We start from the raw sequence: 16679 nt of genomic DNA on the forward strand, positions 1-16679 counted from the left end.
GAAAAACCACGAGAACAGAATTTCGGGCTGGCGTCTCAAGGCGACGTTGTCCGTCGGGGGCTGCGTCTCCGGACTGCAGAGGAAGAGAAATTGCTGCCAACTGGGGTGTCATGGTCGATTCATCTCAGAATGAAAGTGATCTTAGACGACGGAGGACAAAATTAGAAAGATTAAAGTCTTCAAGGACGCTCTGACCACCGACTTTAATTTAGGGGCTCTCCTCCAGGACTGAAGCCACTCCTGCTTGTGGCCAATAAAACACAATTGCTGCCCTTAGGTCCTCGTGGGTCCCTGCCATCTGGGGGCTCTTTCCTTGGGAGGGTCTAAGTGTTGGGAGCACAGGAGACGAGTACCCCTGACTACACAGTGTGGCGACGGCATGGATTCACCTCCCGCTGTCCTCAGAGACTGGCTCCTGGAGACCTGTCCAAACCTCCAAATGCAGCCTCTGCCCCACCCTTGAGGGGCTCCACAGAAGCGCACGCGCCGCTGCTGGGGTCCAGATGTGGTGGGGCTTCCTGCTGCGCCCTGAACATGTGTCAGCCTTCCCCCTCCCTGGAGGGGTCCCCAGGGGGTCTAGGGAGTAGAGACAGAGGTTCAAGCAAGAGCCCATCCAGGTACATGGAAATCTCGGCCTCTTGACATCAGTCTTGACATCAATCCCATCAACACACTGCAGGCAGGCTGTCTCAGCGTCCGGGGGCTGTCAGAGCCAGGGACCACGGACGTGTGTTTGAACAGAGGTTTGTTCTCTCCCAGCCTGGAGATCCAGGTGTGGGCAGGAGGTTCTTCCCAAGGCCCCTCTCCTTGCCAGGCAGATGCCCTCACGTGGCCCCTCTGTGCATGTCTGTGTCCTGATCTCCTCTTGCAAGGACACTGGGCACAGTGGACGAGGGCCCACGTGACCTCATCTACCTTTATCACCTCCTTCAAGGCTCCACCTCCCAATAGTCACATTCTGGAAACCTGTGACTTCTACCTATGAACCTGGCCCGGTGGGGGCATGACTCAGCCCAACCACAAGCTGAGCCCATCAGAGCCGAATGTAGCTCCTAGCCCGAGTGTGCATCCAGCCCACCCAAGGGCCCTCAGTCCCCTGACTGAAGATGCAACCAGATTTCCCACTGAATGGATTTAAGCCATGGCAAGAGGAGCAGTTCTTCACATCAGGTGGCCAAAGTATTGGAGCTTCAGCATCAGTCCTTCCAAAGAATAATCAGGACCGATTTCCTTTAGGGTTGACTAGTTGGATCTCTTTTCAGTACAAGGGACCCTCAAGAGTCTTTTCCAACACCACAGTTCAAAAGCATCAGTTCTTTGGTACTCAGCTTTCTTTATGGTCCAAGAACTGACTCATTGGAAAAGACCCTGACGCTGGGAAAGATTGAAGGCAGGAGAAGGGGATGACAGAGGATGAGATGGCTGTATGGCATCACCAGCTCAATGGACATGAGTTTGAGCAAACTGCGAGACATAGTGAAGGACAGGGGAGCCTGGCGGGCTTTGGTCTATGAGGTCACGGAGAGTCAGACGTGACTCAGCAACTAAATAACCACAACCAGAGCAGTAAAGGGGAGACAGCTCCACACACTCTGAACAGGCGCCTCAGACCCAGACCCGGCGCGCTACGCCCCTTGGGGACACAACTGTCCCTCTGTGACAGCGAAGGTGGGACTGAGTGATCTCAGAGGTCGTCCCCAAGGTGACCTGACTCAGGAATGAACACAGAATCTGCAAGCCAGAGCAGAGGGCCACACTCAGCCCTGAGCTGCCTTTGCAAATAAAGTTTTGTTGACATGCAGCCACATTCAGATATTGCTTTGCTGCTATCATGGCAGGGCTGAGTAGCTGTGACCAAGACTGTATGAACAGAGAGCCAAAAACATTTCCCACCAAACATCTGACACAGAGAAGAGACGTGTGGTTGCCAAGGGCATGGCGGGTTGGAGGGGTTGGGCGTTTCGATTTAGCAGATGCAAGCTATTCTATACGGAATAGATAGGCAACATGGTCCTACTGCACAGACCAGGGAACTGTATTCAATATCCTGTGATAAACCGTAATAGAGAAGGACCTGAAACAGAATGCACATATGTGTGTGTGTAACAGTCACTTCACTGTACAGAAGAAATTAACACAGCGTTATAAATCAACTATACTTCAATAAAATAAATTTTAAAAAAGAAAGGAAATGTCTGAGAATGTCTGGATTTAGAGCTTAAAAATGGGACATTGGCTTTCTTGGGAGGGGAGGGCGGCAGTCCGGCAAGGCTAACTTATGAGGGTTCAGTGGGAAGTCCATTCGCACGCTGTCGTGTGTTTCAGTCTGTCTGGCTGAGGCTGGACCCTCAGGGGCCGCAACCCGCAGCGCTGAGCTTGGAGACCCACACCATGCACCACCTCCCAATCCGGCCCACTGGCCAACGAGCATCTTGAACGGAGGCACTGCACTGCGCATGCTCAGACGCGAACAGCCCTTCCCTAGCAGCCTCGCCCGCCTGGAGGGGACCGCAGAGGAGAAGCCGTGGCCTCCAGCACATGGGGCGTTCCAGCGATGGCCTCATCTGCTGGGTGCTGCTGCTGCTGCTGCTGCTAAGTCACTTCAGTCATGTCCGACTCTGTGCAAGCCCATAGATGGCAGCCCACCAGGCTCCCCCATCCCTGGGATTCTCCAGGCAAGAACACGGGAGTGGGTTGCCATTTCCTTCTCCAATGTATGAAAGTGAAAAGTGAAAATGAAGTCGTTCAGTCGTGTCCGACTCTTAGCGACCCTATGGACTGCAGCCTACCAGGCTCCTCCATCCATGGGATTTTCCAGGCAAGAGCACTGGAGTGGGGTGCCATTGCCTTCTCCGCTGGTGGGCGCAGTAGGAGCAAAACCCAGTGCCAGGGGCAAGACCTGACCTTTGTTTAACTTATTTTTTCATTAATAAGCTAAAAAAATTTTTTAAAGCGTTGGTAAATCAATCTACTTTTTCTTCCAGAATTAGAAAAAAATTTAAAATCGCTGGTGTCGTGATTTCATCCAGGGCCGGATCCCACAGCTGCATCTGGGGGCAGGGAGGGGAGCCCAGCGGCTGAGCTAGAGCTCGTGGGACCCCTGAGCCCTGAGTGTCAGGGTCCAGCCCCCCAGTCATTCCCCTGGCAGGTAGGATGGACGAGGCAAGCCCACGGAGGCCACACAAACCCAGGCGGCCTTGCAATCTCTTGTCGCCTCCCCTCCTTCATCAGAAAGGGCGTTCAGAGCCTCTCCACACACAGCCTGCGGTTTCCTTGGACCAGGATTCAGCGGTGTGAACTTCGCCGGCTGGTACCCCTCTGAGCCCCCTGGGAGGGGTCTCCTGCATGGAGCTCACTGATGTGTCCCCAACTCGTGCTATTTCATGCAGTCAGCACCTGCCAGGTGTGCAGGGGTAGGGGTCCCCAGAGCCCACTTGGCATCAGGTGCTTTAGCGGTCCTCCAACTCAGACGGAAACTGCACCCCACCACTCCTCAGTTCAGTTCAGTCACTCAGTCGTGTCCGACTCTTTGCGACCCCGTGAAGTGCAGCACGCCAGGCCTCCCTGTCCATCACCATCTCCCGGAGTTCACTCAGACACGTCCATCGAGTCCATGATGCCATCCAGCCATCTCATCCTCGGTCGTCCCCTTCTCCTCCTGCCCCCAATCCCTCCCGGCATCAGAGTCTTTTCCAATGAGTCAACTCTTCGCATGAGGTGGCCAAAGTACTGGAGTTCCAGCTTTAGCATCATTCCTTCCAAAGAAATCCCAGGGTTGATCTCCTTCAGAATGGACTGGTTGGATCTCCTTGCAGTCCAAGGGACTCTCAAGAGTCTTCTCCAACACCACAGTTCAAAAGCACCAATTCTTCGGCGCTCAGCCTTCTTCACAGTCCAACTCTCACATCCATACATGACCACTGGAAGAACCATAGCCTTGACTAGATGGACCTTTGTTGGCAAAGTAATGTCTCTGCTTTTGAATATGCTATCTAGGTTGGTCATAACTTTTCTTCCAAGGAGTAAGCGTCTTTTAATTTCATGGCTGCAGTCACCATCTGCAGTGATTTTGGAGCCCCCCAAAATAAAGTCTGCCACTGTTTCCACTGTTTCCCCATCTGTTTGCCATGCAGTGATGGGACCAGATGCCATGATCTTCGTTTTCTGAATGTTGAGCTTTAAGCCAACTTTTTCACTCTCCACTTTCACTTTCACCAAGAGGCTCTTTAGTTCCTCTTCACTTTCTGCCATAAGGGTGGTGTCATCTGCATATCTGAGGTTATTGATATTTCTCCCAGCAATCTAGATTCCAGCTTGTGCTTCTTCCAGCCCAGCATTCCCCATGAAGTACTCTGCATAGAAGTTAAATAAGCGGGGTGATAATATACAGCCTTGACGTACTCCTTTTTCTATTTGGAACCAGTCTGTTTTTCCATGTTTGGTTCTAACTGCTGCTTCCTGACCTGCATATAGGTTTCTCAAGAGGCAGGTCAGGTGGTCTGGTATTCCCATCTCTTTCAGAAAGTTCCGCAGTTTATTGTGATCCACACAGTCAAAGGCTTTGGCATAGTCAATAAAGCAGAAATAGATGTTTTTCTGGAACTCTCTTGCTTTTTCCATCATCCAGCAGATGTTGGCAATTTGATCTCTGGTTCCTTTGCCTTTTCTAAAACCAGCTTGAACAACTGGAAGTTCATGGTTCACATAGTGCTGAAGCCTGGCTTGGAGAATTTTGAGCATTACTTTACTAGCATGTGAGATGAGTGCAATTGTGGCATCCCTAGCCATCCTTAATGCTGACCCCCCTGCCCTGAGGTCAGGGGGTCCCTCTGCCTGGCACGTGCACCCCCAGAACCTGTCCTCGCACCAGCTCATTGGTATCTGGCCCCTCCTTCTGCGCCATCAACTCTGGGAAGGTGGAGCCATGCTGGCCGCTTCTGCGTGGACACTGATTCCTGAGAGTGTCCACTGTGTGCCCAGGCCAGAGCCCAGGGCATGCCTGTCTTGGGCATCACCCCCTAACCCCACCCCTCCCCCCAGATAGGCCGTTCTCTCTGGAACATGCGTACTTCACATGGGACGGACAGGGCCCCACCCCAATGCCACCACCTCCCAGAGGAGGTCCCCTGCCTGAGTCCTGGCCCCTCTGCCCTCTCCTCTGGGAGTTGGTGCTGTGGGTGTAGGACCAACAAGAAAGGCATGTCTGGCCCGCTCAGGGGTGGACACGTGTGCACACATGCGGACACCTGCACACTCAGGCTCACACTCACCATCAACATTAAGACACACGACCTGCAGGGGGTGCTCGGCATCCAGCGGGCCGTGCTGACCACCTGAGGCACCAGGAGGGTCTGGAGCAGCCCTGCAGCCCCTCATGCCCCCCTGGGCCTGCCTCACCCTGGACTCTGGCCAGCGAGCTCCACGCTGCGGACACTGGGGACCGAGATGGCAGACCCAGGGAGACAGCGTGTCTGTGGTTCCCTGGAGCACAACTCGGCTTGTGGCCACAGAGGCCATGGGGCAAGTGCTGAGGGGTTCCGGAGGCCCCCACTCCCGTCCCTCCCAACCTGGCCTGGCTCAGAAGTGTGGTCATGTCCACGTGGAGGAGCAGCTGCCCGGCACTGGGCGGGTTGGAGCAGAGGGGTCACTGCGTCACTTTTAGCTGTGAGTGTCTGGCCGGGACCACACTTCTTGGACGAACCGCACACAAGGTTCCCCTGGGGACAGTCTGACCACCAAGGGCTCTCGGGGGTGGGGTCAGGGCAGGCTCCAGGTCTGGACGCTTGTGGGTGGGGGGCAGTGCTTTGAGGGGGAGAGGCGGAGATGCGGAAAATTGCTGGAATCTAACTGGAACCTTCTGATATCTCCTCTTACAAGAGCAGTAGGAATCCCCCACCTGAATTCTTCCATGAGCTGTTTTTTCCCTTGAAGCATTTGGAGAGTTAATTGGGCTGCAGCATGAGACTGTCTGTGGATTGCCCACAAGGGCTTGGCCCCTTGGGCTCCCACTGGCCGCTGGCCATCAGCTCCTTCGGGGGCCACCTGCCCTACCACTCAGGTGGTTCCTCCAGAGGCTGAAGCCCACTGAGCTTCAGAATTCCAACCGGGGCCCAAAAAATACCACTTACTTACATTTTAATGTATTTAGTTCTTTCCCTGGATCAATGACAAATGATCTGAGGGTACAAACCTCAGTGGATGAACTGTGTGAGTTCTGGGGTTCCAAGCCTGGTTTAGCGTCAGGACTCTGGGTGAATTTATCACACCTGAGTTACTGATCGGAGAAGCTGGAATCACACAGGGAGACCCTCAGAAGCCTGGCCTTTGCCCTGTGATTGTAGCCCATCTGATGCTGTTGAATCTGTAGGCATCATAAGCCTACTTTCCCACTTGAAGCCAGTACCAACCCTCAAAACAGACAGTGGGGTCTGGAACGATCTCTTGAGGGGATGGATGTTCAGAGCGACAGTTGTGGAGGTTTAGGGACTGGAAAGACCACCCAGGAGCCAGCCTAGAGGAACAGTGGATGGTGCTGGAGGAGTCCCGGGGGGGCCTCCAGTGAGAGGCTGGTCAGGCTTCAGGAAAAGGGTGATCAGGGTGTCCAGCAAAGGGGCCAGTGCAGGACAGATGTGAGCTAACTGCTGCGGGGCCAACTCGGATGGCTTTTCACTGCTGGCTTTCTGTTCCCTTTCCTTTTCCCCTGAAATGTGACAGATAAAATCCATTTGGGGGCCCACAGTTCTGGGGACGCCTGAAAGGAGAGCCAGTTTAAATACCAGTGACGAAGGGGAGACGTGGCCCTCCAGGGCCCCAGGCACGTCGGTCCTGGAGAAGACGCGTGTCATGGGGTGGGGGCCCAGCTAGCCTGCCCTGGGGGACTGGCGACGTGGAGGGGTGCCCTGAACTGGGGTGGCGGGGGGCCCGGCCCCCACATTTGCCTGCCGTGGCCTCAGACACCGCTTCTCTCTTCCAGCGTCCCAGCCCCGGCTGCCCTGCCGGTCGTCTCCAGTACCTCCATCTCTCTCCCCCTGCGAGCTGTTCACCAAGGCCGGCAGCCGGCTCCCTTCCAAGGCCAGGCAGAGGCGGAAGGCTCTCCTTATAATTGGGGGGATTTTTGAAATCATAACTCTTTCATTAGAGACTGCCTTATGCCTTCAGACACGGCAATCAAGCTCAGCGAGATCCGGCGTCGTTTAAGAAGGACCTGTGTGTTTGAAAAGACGTTATCGAACAGCTCAAGCCTACACTCTGTAATAACCTCTGTGGGAAAAGATCCTGGAGAAGAATGGACGTCCGAACATGTGTCACTGACTCACTTTGCTGGACACCTGAGACTGCCAGAGCCCTGCACATCAACTCTACTCCAAGGCGAAACTCACAGGGAGTTTTCAGAAAGACCTTAAGGCTGAATGACGCTTCTGGAAGGAGCACACTGACAATGTTGATGGCTAAGAGGTGCAAGCGTTATCAATGGGAAATGCGAGAGCCTTCATCACTGTGGATTACTTAATATCAGAGTCTTCCTTGAGGCAATACTGATTTTTGACACTAATTTATAAATGCATTTTAATGCCTCTGTAACCAACAATTTATAAATCAACCAGACATCCACTCTACAGAGGGAATTCAGGACTTTTTGCCTGTGAAACCCCCTCAGGAGACTTGAAAATCCAGTTTGCTTTGTCTTTTTTTTAAGACTTAAAATAAACTAAATATGGAGCTGAAACATGCCGAGGCTAACGTGCAGCCTCTTCTGCAGATGAGTTTTTAACGTTCCACTCTTCTTTGCCTCTTAAACTCTGTAAGAACATTCCAAAGTTTTAAGTAAAACAGTTTGAATATTTGCTACTTAAGAGGTCACACACGTCTATGAAGTTGGCAGGTCCCCGCTGTGTCTTTGCAGGTCCCTGGGGAGAAAAGTGTGTCTTGTGGACACAGGACCACGCCCCACAGGGCCTCACCCACACTTAGCTCCGGTTGACATTGGTGGTCAGCAGGCTGGTATCATAAGGGCTCAAGAAACCCTGGCAGGGGGTGTGGGGACAGGTCAGTGACAAAGGAAGCATTTCAGCAGCTTGAAACCCAAATGCAGGACTCTCCACGGCAGACAAGAGAAACACAGAGATTTGACGGGTCCTTGATTTTTAAATAGCATCCCTGAAAAATCAGTGCCGGGAAGTATAATACTCGAAGAGGCACAGATGCAGCCCCGATTGCCATAGGTCATGAGGATGCGTGACAAAGTAACGGGTAATCCATCACAGTGAAAAAATGCCTCCAGGTCCCGTCACGGGAGGCTGTGCCGAGAGTCGGCCCGAGAGCACAGCCGCTGAGTGGCGCCTGGTCTGTTGTGCGGCTTTCGGCCTCATAGGCTGCTGGGCACTCAGAAAGTGGCCGGTCCATGCCTAGACGTACTTCGTGGGCTCTGAAGATTTAGTGAACAAAAAAGAATGCAAAGTGCGTCACTGAGGCATTTTTATGTTGAGTATATGGAGAAATGCAATATTTTGGATGGTTAGGTTAAAAATATACAGTATTAAAATTAATTGGCCCTCTTCCTTTTTTACTTTAGCAACTATACTCCAATATAAAAATTTTTTGAAAAATTTTAAGAACTAAATCTGAACAATGTTCATTAAAGGAGCACTGGGTACGAGGAGATATGCAACCATATGCCTATGGTTGTTGATGGCATCTCTTTTTCCTCCTACTGGGCAGGCTGAACTAGAATATAGATAAGTGAGCAGACGTCCATACAAGGCAGTTTGTAGGCGGTCATGCCAAGGCTGGAAACAAGAGGTAGGTGCACTGGGATTTCATAAAACAGGGAGGATCTTGGGACTTGGGTGAGCAGCTTCCTGGGAAGGATGCTGCTACTGCTAAGTCACTTCAGTCGTGTCTGACTCTGTGTGACCCCATAGACAGCAGCCCACCAGGCTCCCCTGTCCCTGGGATTCTCTAGGCAAGAACACCGAAGGATACTTCAACTTTAAGAACACGGACAACTTAAGTGAATGGTCTGGAAATGGAAGGATGTTCCTAGATGACATGTAAGGAAATAGCAACCTACTGCAGTGCTCCCTTGCCTGGGGAATTCCATCCATGAACAGAGGAGCTGGACAGTCCATGGGATTGCAAAGAGTCGGACACGACTGTGTGACTAACTTTCACTTTTCACTTTCACTGCCCAGCAAAGCATGACACAGGTGTGCTAGTAACAGCCAAGTCTCCGGAGTAGTGACGTCCACCAGGGACCCGCAAGGCCCTGTACTCACACGCCGGCATCCTTGGGTCCTCTCGGTGTCTGATGAGTTATGCACCAGTGTCTTGCCGCATCACCAGTAAGGACACAGGTCCTCCAGGTAAAGGGACCACTGGCCGAGTCACACCACGAGGAAGGCAGGATATGACCAAAATGTCCCACATTCATTGTGTAAAACGTGCGTCAACCCCTCCCCTACTGGACTCTCAGCCTGGCGGGAGCAGGGCTGTCCGGGATTGCATCCCAGCAGCAGATGTGGCCACGTGGACACAGGCAGGCAGAGCCGCCTGCTCCAGCCAGGATGCCAGCCCTCACCCTGCTAGGGCTCAGCTGCCCTGCCGTCCGCACTGTGCAGCCCTCCTCCTGGGGGGTCAGGAGACGGTGAGACTGTAACGTGCGCAGGGCGGATCGCAGGGAGCCAGCATGGAAGCCGTCAGGTCTGGAGCTGGCGGCTGTCAGAATTCCACTGCAGGCCGATCGGTCCCTCCGCAGCGGGAGGGGTTTGTCCTCTTGGCGCGGGCTGCCCTGGGGTGGGGGTCAGAGCTGCGGCACCCGGGGGCTGAGTCTTCAAGGACCTGGCTCTCCTTAAGGAAGTCAGAAGCCCAGGGCTGTGACAGGCGGCCTTGGAGGGGACAAGCGGGGCATCCAGGCCTGCGGGTCACAGGGTGCTGGGCCCTCTCCCTCACTGGCGCCCCTTCCCACTGGCTGTCCCCGAGCCAGACACCTGCCCAACTCCTCCTGAGACAGGAAGCCAGTAGGAAAGGGAATCCCTGGAGCGCTTCATTGGCAACAGGCAGTGCCACAGCCAACAAGATCTCCAGTCCAAACGGCGCTGCACATAGCCCGCCGCCTGGGGTCCTCTTCCTGGACCTCCAGACTTGAAGCCGGTGGGGGTGGGACAGAGGAGGACCCGTCCTCGCCCGCTGCACCATCTCCCTGCAGGATGAGGGTCCACACAGGCAGCCTTGGATCACTGGCCTGTCCAGCCTCTCGCCTAAAACTGAGCACGCTGATGATCAAAGGTGCCAGTGACACTGTGGAGAAAAAGAGTTAGCGATGAGTTAGAGAAACTGACATGGGGCTCCAGCTTCCAACCAAGTTTTCCTCTATCTCTGGAACTGGTGTCTGTCTGCCCATAAGACCTCCACCTGGCCCATCCAGATGAAATCTGACCTGGAAATAGTTCTAATGGGGTCAAAGGTCAAGGTCATTTGGACCTTCCCACCATCTCAGCCTCATTCTTTAAACACACACCCCCACCCACCCACACACACACACAATAATACTGCCTCTCTGGTGATTGAGCCAACTGGGCCCTGAATTCCAGATGAGATGGCTGTGAATGTTCTCCCTGGGCTGCCCTGTGGACAACGAGATCCCAAACTCTGTATGGCCCATTCTTCCTCCTTGTGCCTGGAAGGCCTCTGCTGGGATTGCAGAGGCTCCCTGGCTTTAGGGACACACTGCCAGTGTTCTTGCCTGGAGAATCCCAGGATCAGAGGAACCTGGCGTGCTGGCCATGGGGTCGTGAAGAATCAAACAGGACTGAGTGAGTTAGCATGCACGCACATGCCCTTGTTATCCATTAGTGCCTCATCTTACAGTAATTAATCAAATGAGTTAGTGCTCCCTCTGGCAGTACCCCTAGGATGGAGATGAGACAGAGTCACTAGTGTGAGACTCTCAGGAAACTCCAAAGTAGAGTTCTACAGTGTGATGGGGAAGGAGATGGGTTCCCAGCAAGAGAGAAAAGAGGGCAGTGAATTATTGTGATGCTGGTGGCAGTGGTGGTGGTGGTGATGGTGGTGGTGATTGTGGTGATGGTGGTGGTGATGGTGGTGATGGTGGTGATGGTGGTGATGGTGGTGGTGGTGATGGTGATGGTGGTGATGGTGGTGATGGTGATGGTGATGGTGGTGATTGTGGTGATGGTGGTGGTGGTGGTGGTGGTGACGGTGATGGTGGTGATGGTGGTGGTGGTGGTGATGGTGGTGATGGTGGTGGTGGTGATGGTGATGGTGGTGGTGGTGGTGGTGATGGTGGTGGTGGTGGTGATGGTGGTGATGGTGGTGGTGGTGGTGGTGATGGTGGTGGTGGTGGTGATGGTGGTGATGGTGGTGGTGGTGGTGGTGATGGTGGTGATGGTGGTGGTGGTGGTGATGGTGGTGATGGTGGTGGTGGTGGTGATGGTGGTGATGGTGGTGGTGGTGGTGGTGGTGGTGGTGGTGGTGATGGTGGTGGTGGTGGTGATGGTGGTGATGGTGGTGATGGTGGTGGTGGTGGTGATGGTGGTGATGGTGGTGGTGGTGGTGGTGATGGTGGTGGTGGTGGTGATGGTGGTGATGGTGGTGATGGTGGTGGTGATGGTGATGATGGTGGTGGTGGTGGTGACGATATTGGTGGTGGTGACGGTGTTGGTGGTGGTGACGGTGATGGTGGTGGTGGTGACGGTGATGGTGGTGATGGTGGTGGTGATGGTGGTGATGACGGTGGTGGTGGTGATGGTGGTGGTGGTGGTGGTGGTGACGGTGATGGTGGTGGTGATGGTGGTGGTGATGGTGTTGATGGTGGTGACGGTGATGGTGGTGGTGGTGATAGTGGTGATGGTGGTGACGGTGATGGTGGTGATGGTGGTGACGGTGATGGTGGTGATGGTGGTGACGGTGATGATGGTGGTGGTGGTGACAGTGATGATGGTGGTGATGGTGGTGGTGGTGATGGTGGTGGTGGTGCTGGTGTTGATGGTGGTGGTGGTGGTGATGGTGATGGTGGTGGTGGTGATGGTGATGGTGGTGCTGGTGCTGGTGCTGATGATGGTGAAGGTCCCAAACATCAGCTACTGGGCCCAGCACTGATCCTCACTAAGAGCAGAGACTGACCTGGTGTGTTATTTCAGCAGCTCCCCCAAGGGTTACTGGAAGCCGTTACTCCTGGCTCCAGTTTACAGATGGGAAATAAAGCTCAGCCAGGCAGGTCTTGTGCCAAAGGCTGCAGCCAGGAAGTGCCAAGGTGCACTGGCCCTGAGTCTGGATCCTCCCAAGGCCCTCCTCTCAGCAGGGACACCCTTCCCCTGCAGGAGTCCAGGGACCAGGGTTCAGAGGTGGCCTGGCCAGGAGGACAGTCCATCCGGGAGATGCTCTGGACAGAGCCAGCGCCACCCCGGCCCTGCCCAGCTCCTTGCCCCCCACCCCTTCCCATCTGCCAAGGCGCTTCCTCTACCTGGACCCCTCTGCCCAGCTGTGGAAGGAGGCGATAGTATCTGCCCAGAGGCTGTGCTCAGCTCCTGTGTTCCTGCACACAAACTGATGAGAGACCCGAGCGAGTTCAAAGGCTCCTGAGCCGTGTAATTACTCTTTTAAGCAAAACACTTTTTAGAAGCCTTGAATTAGCTTTCTCTCTGAAATGCATATTTCTTCTCAGATGTGTGCTCTCTGAATGATAGGAAATTGGAAGTTGGCATTCGCTTTACCAGCAGACGCAGGACCCTCAAGGGCTTCTGTGAGTCGGCTGCAGTCTTGTTGGAGGCTGCCCGCGGGGCCTCGCCAGCAGAGAGGGCACGTCTGGCTCTGGTAGCTCTGCTCCGTCTGGCCGTGTAGTTGCCGCCCTCCAGAGCCTGGCGCCCAGGGCTTGAACACGGGGAAGTGTGGTCCCAACTCACCATGGGACCTGAAACCTGTCATTCTGTGCCTTTGGCCTCAGTCTCCTCAGCTGAGTCACGGGGACTGTGGACTGTGGGGTGCTCTCCTGCCTGCTCCAGTCTCAGCCTGGCGTCTGGGGCTCCAGCCGGGGTGCCAGGCCTACCGGTTCTCAGCTCACAAACAAACAGCAGGCAAGAGAGAGCTGCCAGCGGATGAAACTGTCCTTTGGGTTTAAAAAAACAACTATGAAGGATAATTCCATTCAACGCCTCCACACGTTGGACAGAATTTTACCCATGGAAGCAGAGTTGCTGAGATTGTATTGGAAAAATCTCTTCACCAGCGAGTGCGGCTGCCTGAGGCTTTGCGCCCCTCTTGAATAGCATCACAGAGATGGAGAAAAGGCAGTAAGACAGGGCGGGGTTTTCCCTGGAAAAGCGAGCTGGAGGGTTCCCCACCATAGACTGCTTAGTACCTGCATACAGTCGCACGCTTCCGTACAGTTCTTCCTCCCCTGTCTCGGGGGAGGGGTGGGGAGACAGGGTGCTCAGTGCAGAGACCTTGTCCCTGGAGCAGGCCAACCAATGCCCCGGATATGGGGGTGGGGCCACGTGTTTCCAGACCATGGTTCATCTCCTCTCCTCGTCACCCAGACAACCATCGCCACCTCCGGGGTACAGGGGAGCGGGACAGATGTCAGGCCTCACGGGAGCCGTATATGGTGAAAGTGAAAGTCGCTCAGTCGTGTCTGACTCTTTCCAACCCCATGGACTGTACAGTCCGTGGAGTTCTCCAGTCCAGAGTTCTGGAGTGGGTAGCCTTTCCCTTCTCCAGGGGATCTTCCCAACCCAGGGATGGAACCCAGGTCTCCCGCACTGCAGGCGGATCCTTTACCAGCTGAGCCACAGGGAAGCCCCTGTATGGTGCGGACAGTGGTAATATGAAAACGGTTTGTGAAGTAAAGTGTGCCAAGCACCGTGGGCAGCACTTCCCAGGCAGTAGCTCGTTGTATGAGGCGGGCAGCATCAACACGCCGATTTCACAGGGGGCACAGCTGAGGCACAGAGGTGAGGGCCACCCCCCTCAGCTCCTCACCCGCAGGTGACCAAGCCGGGGACGTGGAGCTCACATGCTTAATCGGTGAGCGCCGGTCTGTGCCTATGTGCCTTCACATGACACTATAATACAGAGTATGCGATGCGGGAGACCTGGGTTTGATCCCTGGGTTGGGAAGATCACCTGGAGAAGGGATCCCACTCCAGTGTTCTGGCCTGGAGAATCCCACGGACTGTATAGACCATGAGGTCACAAAGAATGGGACGTGACTGAGTGACCTTCACTTTCACGCTCTGCGCTTACACTGCCGGACCCACCCTGCCTCACAGGGTAGTCGCTGTTACCCTAGTGTTCTGAGCTGGGCAGGGCTGCGCTGTGTGACAAAGCAACCCCATGGTGAGGGGCAGAGATGTGGGATTGAGTTCCAACCTCACTGAGCCCAGGTGCAGGGTCTGCCCTCTCTGGGCTTCTCTGGGACACCCTATGGGAACCACGGAAGATTTCTAGCTGGGGAGAAAAACGTTCAAAGCGAGATTTTGTCATCCTTTTCTCCTGGTGCTGTGCCGGAGAGACACACCCCTACCTCCAGGACGGCCTCTAGGCAAGTCTGTGATAAATGACAGGAAACCAGGAAGATGGATGCTGTGCCCCAGCCCGATAGCCCTGAGTCAGAGGTGCCAGGATCAAATGGGAAGATCCGCAGCCGTCCTGTGGCTGTTACTATCGGGGCTCTGATCATCTCTACGAGCAACAGCAATAGCTGTAATGATAGATTTGCAAATGCTGACAATGTTTTGCTTGCTGTATCTCCTTTCATCTCAGGATATCAAAGTACCTTGCAAATATTAATTAAGCTCTGGGAAATAAACACGATGACATCACCATAAGGGAGGGGGAGACTGAGATGCCGAGAGGTTACGTGCTTTGTGATGGACCCCTCCCCCAACTCCCGCAGAGGCAACAATCAAATAAAAAGGTGATAGTTCTATGACAAGCCTAAACAGCATGCTAAAAAGCAGAGACATCACTTTGCCTACAAAAGTCCTTATAGTCAAAGCTATGGTTTTTCCAGTAATCATGGACGGATGTGAGAGTTGGACCATAAAGAAAGCTGAGTGCCAAAAAACTGATGCTTTTGAACTGTGGTGTTGGAGAAGATTCATGAGAGTCCCTTGGACTGCACGGAGATCAAACCAGTCAATCCTAAAAGAAATCAGTCCTAAATGTTCATTGGAAGGACTAATGCTGAAGCTGAAACTCCAATACTTTGGCCGCATGATGCGAAGAGCTGACTCATTGGAAAAAGACTGTGATGCTGAGAAAGACTGAAGGCAGGAGGAGAAGGGGACGACAGGGGATGAGATGGTTGGATGGCATCATTGACTCAACGGACATGAGTCTGAGCAAGCTCTGGCAGATGGTGAAGGACGGGGAAGCCTGGCGTGCTGCCGTCCACGGGGTCGCAGAGAATCGGACATGACTGAGCAGCTGAAAAACAACCCCTTAAATGTTACGCTCGTCAAAGTTCTTTGACTCAAAATGTTTGTATTGACTTCAATTCCTATAGGCATCTATCTTGTGTCTGTAACTGTGTGTATGAGGCTATGAGAGCTGTCTGAAACAAATATGCAGATTTATGCTTTCTGCCTTCTGATGGAAGGAGACCAGAGATAATACGTGAGCTATTTGGTCACTTAAGAAGCTATGGTCAAAAGGCCAAAGAGGGGACCTCCCCCGCAGCAGGGCCCAGAGAGGTGGTGCCTTCAGGCGAGACGGGCTGGGTGTCAGGAGGAGAGCCCTTCAGGCAGAGAACAGAGCGAGCCTGGCACACGGCAGCCCCAAGGGGGACGCCTCCTGCCCAGGGGTGACGGGCGCAGGTGCTGTCCCGCTGGAAGCCCCCAACCCTGAGCTATGAAATCCAGGCGACACCACAGGCTATGTGTCATCACCTGCGCTGGTGCCTGAGCCGCAGAAAGGAAGGTGACGGCGAGCTGGGTCCTGGCACTGCAGCATCTGTAGTGGAATTTTGATCTTTGGCAGCAACAGTTAGGACACAGTACCGTTCACGATGTGATTTCTGGACTGTACGGGGGAGCGTATCGTCCCAAGTGGACGTGGCCGGCATGGCAGTCTCCCGCCCCTGCTGGGGTGCGTGGGGTCCCAGTGTGTGTTTACCACCAACTAAGAAGGCGTCTGCTGTTCAGCATCACCCTGCTTCAATTTCAAGCAGTGCCCACGATCCCCAAACCCACACTTGAAAGAGATTCTAAACAATTGCCGTGGTTACTGGTGACTTTTAGTATTATCCATGGAGGCTCCCAATGACTGTTTTGTTATATATTCTTTATGAAGCATCGTATTGATGTGGAAGGGGATTTAGAGAATCCCAGTAACATGCAGTGGCGAGCTTGACAGTTCAACGTCGTCTGAGTCCACTTTGGGCCAAGTCCACATCTCCAAACCCTGTCTTTAAGCAGCAGATTCAAACTAAACCCCTACAAAGAAGAAGGCTCAGAACGTGAGCGTCTGGGTTTCTAGGTGACACTTGGCGCTTTAAAGTGTGTTTAAAATGTAGAATGGGCTTCCCGGGTGATGCGGTGGCAAAGAACCCACCTGCCAATGCAGGAGACATGGGTTCAACCCCTGGGTCAGGAAGACCCCTGGAAACAGGAATGGCAGTCCACTCCAATATTCCTTCCTGGAGAGTTCCACGGACAGAGGAA

This window comes from Capra hircus, chromosome 4, assembly GCF_001704415.2.
Source record: "Capra hircus breed San Clemente chromosome 4, ASM170441v1, whole genome shotgun sequence".
Classification (NCBI taxonomy): domain Eukaryota; kingdom Metazoa; phylum Chordata; class Mammalia; order Artiodactyla; family Bovidae; genus Capra; species Capra hircus.